This window comes from Octodon degus, unplaced genomic scaffold (genome assembly GCF_000260255.1).
Source record: "Octodon degus isolate 3935 unplaced genomic scaffold, OctDeg1.0 scaffold00054, whole genome shotgun sequence".
Lineage (NCBI taxonomy): Eukaryota > Metazoa > Chordata > Mammalia > Rodentia > Octodontidae > Octodon > Octodon degus.
Window position 1 is genome coordinate 1325287 of NW_004524630.1, and position 7079 is coordinate 1332365.

Consider the following 7079-nt stretch of genomic DNA (forward strand, 5'->3'; position numbering starts at 1 on the left):
TGACCTGCCGGGCGCAGACGGAGTCCCCAGCGACGCGGGTGTCCCGGCCGCACGCAGCGCCCCGGAGCGCCCCTGCTGCTGGAGGAGAGCGCCCACGCGGCGCAGTCTTCCGCGGCCGCGCACCCCCGCCAGGGCTCTCGGCAGTGGGGCGGCAGGGAGGGCGCCCGACGCGCGCGCCGACAGGCCGGGGAGCCGGAGGTGGGCGTGGGAGACGCGAGCCGGCGGCCCGCAGGCCGGGCGCGCTGCAGCCGTCCGCTCGCCTCCGCACCTTAGGGGGGCGACGGTCCCTGAATCCGTGTCCTCCTCCGGCCAGCCCCCAGCCGCCGCCCAGCTCTCCCCGGGCTGCAACCCGCCCCGCTGCAAGCGGCCCACGGCGCTCATGGGCACCGGACCTGGGCGGTGCGGAGGGATGCGGGAGCAGCAAGGAAGGCGCGCTCGGAGTCAACTGGGAGAAATGTATCTTCAAATTAGGGAACTAGACGACGCTGTGCTTTCGGCGGCCACCCTTGCCCAGCTGCTCCTCTTTGCTCCTCCGCACCGCCTACAGGCAGTAGCCTACCTAACCTTTGTGTTCAGACCTGATGGCTGCTCTCTGCCCTCTGCGCCCTCCCCACCTGGGGAGACCTCAGCTCCCAACCGCAGCCTTCTCCACTTTCCTGTCAGGCTCCAGCCGTGATCCTTCATGCCTTTTCCAGATGCGGCTTGGACAACTCCAAATACCTCCACTGTTGGCAGAGAAAAACACGCTTGCTATAAATCATCTTCCTTTGTTTTGCTATCTACCTCTTCTGGCAGTTTCTACTTTGTCACTTCTAGGTCATGCCTCTGAGCTATTCAGTCCACAGTGTCCCTGTCATCAAAGGCACACAGAATTCCCGAAGCAGACTAAGGGAAAAAGAGGGGTCAGATTTCCCCACTGCAAGTTCATAATTGAACCTGAAGATGTAATTTCCTTGTCATGGTCAGTCCCTCGAGGCGACCTTGTGCAGGAGGAGCTGGGGTCAAGTTGGGCACACTCTGGCTGACGGCAGGCCTTGGCTGTGCTCCTGAGATGCCGAGCAGCAGCAGCGAGCCGTGGGTCCCAGGCAAGCTTCAGGGCGCTCGGGGCAACCACCTGTGTGGGCAAGGGTGGCCGCAGAAAGCACAGCGTCATCTAGTTTTGTAATTTTAAGATATATTTAACCCAGTTGACTTTGACTTATGGCTAGAGAAGGAGGTAAACATACTTAAAGAATGTAATAAAGATAATTTTGGCAACTCAGAAATCATCCTAATTGATTTTCTGGAAGAAAATCTTGATTTATTTTTAAAAATATTTATCTGCATCCCACACAATTCTAGTTACAAACTTTGTTCTTTATGAAATCTAGGAAAAATCATCTTGAGTAAAGGACCAAAGATCTGGCAATGCCCTTAGGCAATTATAAACATAAAATTTACTCATAAAAGTTGAATGCCACTTTGAGAATATACATAAAAAATACATATATGCACACAGACAAGCATGTATATATACATGTATGCACATGCACACATACACACATGTATATATACATGTGTGCAACTCTGTGAAAAGTGTGAAGCCCCGTGGGTCTCCAGGCACAGCTCTGCCCTTCTATTAGCCCCCCACCCCCACTTAAACGCGTTGCTGCTTGGAACTTTATCTTCTGGTCTGGCCAACAGGAAGCACCAGCCGTAAACCAGAGCTTGAGGAAGGGGGAAATCAACGTTGCTGTTTGTTAAGCTCTGTTCTGCTGGACCCAGGACTGTAATGGCTCAGTATCAGTTTTCCATTGCTAGGACAAAATACTCGATGTTCACAATTTAAAGAAGAAATGTTGGTTTTTAGAGTCTTGAATCATGGTCAGCTGGCTCCTAGGCAGAAACACCACAGCAGAAGGGCTTGGTTCTGGGGTCACCATGGTCACCTCCTGGCAGCCAGGGAACAGACTGGGAAGAAACCTAGAATGCACAGAGCGGGTGGGGCCAAGCCTGGCCCTCTCAGGTTTCCTGGCCTACTGCTCCACGCTGTCCTGAGGTCTGCCAGCACAGTCTGCAGTGAGGCAGCCTCCTGGCCAGTCACTTCTGGGCAGCCCATCTCTGAATGTGCAGGCCTGGGATGGTGTGGCAGATGTAAGCTGCAATGGGATCCATCCATGCCTGAGGCACAGTTGATGTGCAGTGACCTTCTGAGCCTGTCCCCATTTTAACTCCTTGGGCCTAGCTGTAGTGACAGCTTCCCTTCGGCTTCGTTTGCTTGGTGTTTAGCTTTTACCTGCAACATCATCCACAGCTGATCTTTAAAAACTGTCTATGCCTCTCTCAACTGTACTGCCATCCAACTCCGCTCACGCTCCCTGTGTCTGCCACCTCCTTCACATGAGACACCAAGCGATCAACACCTACTCTTCTCCCCAACGAGGGAAACACTGTCCTTACCAATGACTCTCCTCTCAGGGCCCAGGCTGGATTCCCATTATGAGCATAAAGCAACCTCAGTCCTCAAACTGCACAAACTCTTCGCTGAAGGCTGCTGGGTCTCGGAGGCATGCTGATAGAACTGTCAGTCATGTGTCTTTCCTAGGATTCCAAGACAGAAGGTTATGACTTTATATCCTTGCCAAAACAAGCTGCTCTTTTTTTTCCTCTCATACTTAGAGGCTTCCCATACATTTTATTTTGTGGGCCACTGTTGTGTGGCTTTTGAGAACCAATATCTGTATAAATTCCTATCAAATGTCCAATTCACACCAGTTCTCTGGTGGTGGCTTTGTGATGCCCTCCAGAGTGGGGGCCCGAGTCCCGGCAGCACACATGACTCATGGAGGAGTGCCTGCTACGAGCTCTCGCTCCAGGGAGCACTGTCTTCCTGATGGTGCTTCTTACGGTGTGGATGCGTGGGTTTTGGGTGGCCCTGGTGCCAGAAGCAGGAAGCATTCTGAAGCTGCAGGGACACAGTGTTTTCCTATGAAGACAGTCACTTGGGGATTCAGTGCCTTTGTGCTTAGTGATGGGAATCTCTGACTGCTTGGTAGGTTAAAGCAAAAGGAAGCCTCTGTCTTATGTAACACAGATAACACCTATTAGATCACCTATTTGTTCTAGAACTACAAAATTTAACTCAAGAAAATATAGGTCCCCTGAAAGACTTAAAAGTTCTATAAAACTAAAATCTAGTTTTGCCCAATAAATTGTACTTCAGGCAAAACCCTCCCTTCTAAAACAGTACTAAAAGGGGGCATCTGATTATACAAGAGCAATTAAAAACTGAAATATTTATTTGGGGAACAAGTTTAAGTCAGAGCTGCAGTGCAGGCCATGCAGGCTTTTAACGCAGATCACAAAAAGTGTGCACAAAAAGGACTGGCTCAAAGGGCAAAACAATGCTAAAAGTTAGGCTGAAATCACTCTAGAAAATATGGAATGTGTTAAGCACTACCACCCACAGAAGTCTTTATTACTGATTGTATTTTAAAATTTGCATAGTTGTATATTAAATTATGAGTGCTATACATGAGCCTTTATCATAAGGCAATTCCTTGTGCACTATATGAAATCTAATTTCATTGCAAAAGCATCCTTTGTTTTTCTATCAGTAAAGAAAACAGCTAGTGCTATTACTGTGCATCCCAGAACGGCTGCAGAACAAGCAAGCGCTTTGTTGTCTTCCACGGCTTTCCCAGTGTGAAGTGCTTGCCTTGCTGACCTGGATGCTCGCACGGTGACTGTCCTGCCGGGTCGGAGATGCTCCCAGTGATCAGACTCAGCTCTACACATCAACGGCGCAAAGGACCGCGCACCGCTCAGACTGCTCAAGACCAGCGTGTCACTTACGGAGTCTGTCTCTCCAGAAGACCATCCAAGACACTTCACAAAGGACTGGGCTGATGATGAATACACACAAAATGAAAGCCATAAACTGCCATGTGACATTCCCCTTGGTAACATCTGTGCTGTGGGAAAGCACCTTTATGAAGAGCCTTTAGGAAGAGGGACAGGAGATAGGTGTCTAAGATTCAAAACGAATCAACAGTATTGGACAAAGCTGCCTCAAGGTCAGGCACACCTTCAGGTAACATAACAGGGAAGGAAGGACACGGCTTTCATCTTACTAGTTGTATCCACTCACAAACCGACCTAAGGTCACCAGATGTGTAGACGCAACGTGATTTTTGTTGCTGCTTATACTGTAGTCTTTAATTGAAGTTATGGTAAAGGAAATATGTGTATTTAACAACAAACCAAATGGCTATCTCTTTAGATTAAGAAGTAGCACCAGGTGTGGGATTCACATTTTGAGTGGCCACTTGTGGTGCGACTTCAGTGATCGCGGGGTTGTCTATGATTCTGGCTGTACGGTTGCCCTTCTCTACAATCCCAATAATCCATGCTTGGTGACCTTTGCCTCATTTGGGGACTTTATCTCTGCACAGAGCTGAGCCTCTTGCTCACGTGGTAAACAGATTAGCAGGCCTCCTGATGTCTCCGGGCAGGTCCCATGCATGAGGCCAAGCGTATCTCCACAGGCCTTGCTCACAGCAGCCATCTTTGTTAGTGCGGAAGGGTTGTGACTCACAAATGACCTCGCTCCTCCATTGCTTGGCCAGGTTCTGTGCATGGCCCAAAATCCCGATACCTGTGATGTGATGTCAGTGGCCACATGGGCGCTGGACATGTGCGGAAGTCTCACAGCTGTTCTGTTGAGCCGTGCCATGTTCATCCTGGCTTCTTGGTATGACAACTCAACATCTTCTTGGGTGACCACAGCTTAATTTTATTCCATTTCTCAGGACTATCTAGCCACTGGGTACAGCAACAGCCCCTGTGTACCAGGGGCTTGTTACCACAAGCATGTCTCCAGGTACTGCATTCTCTGGCATGACAAATTCACTGGGTTGGCAGCCTGTTGTAGCGACTCCGCCCAGGACAACCCAGGGTTTAGTACTGTTTGACCACCTGTTACAGATGTTCCTGTGTCCTCTGCTGCATCTTTAAAACCCTGTATAATTAGGGGCATCACTTTATTCCTTGGCCTGTCAGTCATTTTATTACTGACTCCAAGGAGCATCAGCATTTGTCACATTCTGTGGCCCCCACTGCGTACAGGTCCCTGAGGACGGGCACACGCTGCCCTCCCATCATGTAAGGGTCATCTACAATACGATAAATGTGATCTGTGGTTTGAACCAAGGAAAGACCACCGCGCCTCAAAGGAATGACGCAAGTATCCATTCCGGTGCCAAGGCTTGGCGTAGCGGCTCCCAGAAACTGCTCATCTTCTGGGAAGTGGTTCTCTTGGAAGGATTCCAACAGCCTCTGCAGGACATCTTGAGGCACTTTGCATCCCAAGCCCTTCGGTTCAGTGACTCTGGTTAGCGGGAAGCTTTTGTCCAATCCACAACTTTCCGGGTTAAAGGTTTCCCAGGTCGAGGTGGTTCTGGGCCCACAGGCCTCGCGATTCGGCCCCTCCCTGCCCTCTCTGGTGGTCAGCTGGGTTCTCCACTTCGCTGCCAGCTGCTGGCTCCACCTCCTCCCTAGCGGCCTCGCGCATTGTCCGAATGAAATGTGGCTCTGCGGGGGGAGGTGGCGCATGCATGGGCGTGGAGTCGGCTGCCCGTGGAAAAGCCCGGGCCTCTGCCGGCGGGCTTGGCGGTGAGCGTGGAGAGGGCCGCAGGCCAGACCTGTTGCCTGAGCCTGAGACCATACTCTGGCCTGGTTTCACTTTTGCAGAAATCTGATGCTTCTCACATTACAACCTACTGAGCTTCAGACCCTCGGGAACTAGGGAAAGTGAAGCTAAGAGGAACAGCCTGAGGGATGCCAGAACAGCAAGAGCCAAGAAATTGGAACTGAGAGGCTTTGCCCCCACTGGTGCCTCTCTCCTCAAATCACCCCGCCCCTCCCTGACTTGCCTGTTTGGAGCAAAGCACACCTTGCTCTCCCAAAGGATGGTGAGTACGTAGACCTGCTGGCTCCCGAGGGCCAGCACCCACGCAGGACAGGTGGTGGAAGGAAGGACCACACGGCTCTGGTGGTACAAAAGCAGGCGCTTCAGGACCTCACGTCCACTGACGACCAAGCCACACCGACCATTGCCCACTACACTGCCCACGTCGCCACCCTGCGGGAGGCTCATCCAGATGTACCCAGACTGTTGCTGAATACCTGGCTCCCCTCGTGACCCCTGACTGGGACTCTTCACCTTGGCCTGACTCCTTCCCTCTGTGATGTAATTCCTCATGGGTCTTTGGATTTAATTTGCTAAGGTATCGAATTGTGTGTGACTCCTTTTTTTGTTGTCTTGGTAGGTATTCAATAAGCTGTGTGATTTATAAAGTGATCTGAGAGTGCACGTGTGTGTGTGTGTGTGTGTGTGTGTGTGTGTGTCTGTCTGTCTGTCTGTGTGTCTGTCAGTCTGTTGGTCTGTCTGTCTTTGGTCTGTCTGTCTGTCTGTCTGTCTGTCTAGATGACCTCTTGGTCCCTTCGGGGGCCTGAGACAATCACTAGTTACTTGAGCTCACCTCCTTGCTGTCCTCTAGCACCACTGTTTCATCTATCAAAAGGCCGCTTTCATGTTTGTTGAGCGAGCCACTGATGACCTTCTCATTTTTCTGTGGTGTCTTCTTCACCACATCCTGTGGTCCCCCATAGCTCAGTGACAGCTGGCATTTCCACAGTAATGTCTGCACTTTAGCTTTAAGTGAGATTTTTGCAACCTGTGACTAAGGAAATAGTTGAGAAAAGAGAGGTATGGTTCTAAGCAACCTGTATTTTGAGCTTAAAAGCCTGGATTGGTAAAGGATTCCAAAAATTAAGTGGCAGCCGTAGCACTAGCTATGAGGTTTCTCGAACGCTCTGGTATTATTCTCCCTTTCACCAAGCCAGCTGAAGAGAGGAGCACTAGAAATCTAAGAAAAGTTCAGATGGCAGATAATAGAAGTTGCGTACCCAGCTTTCTTCTGGAAGATGGAGAACTCGGGCAACCGAAGCAAGAAGCGGGTGGGGTGGGCGGCGCTGGGATTCCTAGGGTGAGGCCCTCAGACACGCTTCCAAGCTTCCCTAGAGGGTGCAAAGGACAA

General features: G+C 50.8%; 1 pseudogene; it reads right to left on the minus strand.

The window, feature by feature from the left end:
• Positions 1–4262: 4262 nt before the first annotated feature.
• On the minus strand, positions 4263–5424 carry LOC101580092 (annotated as a pseudogene).
• Positions 5425–7079: the final 1655 nt, after the last annotated feature.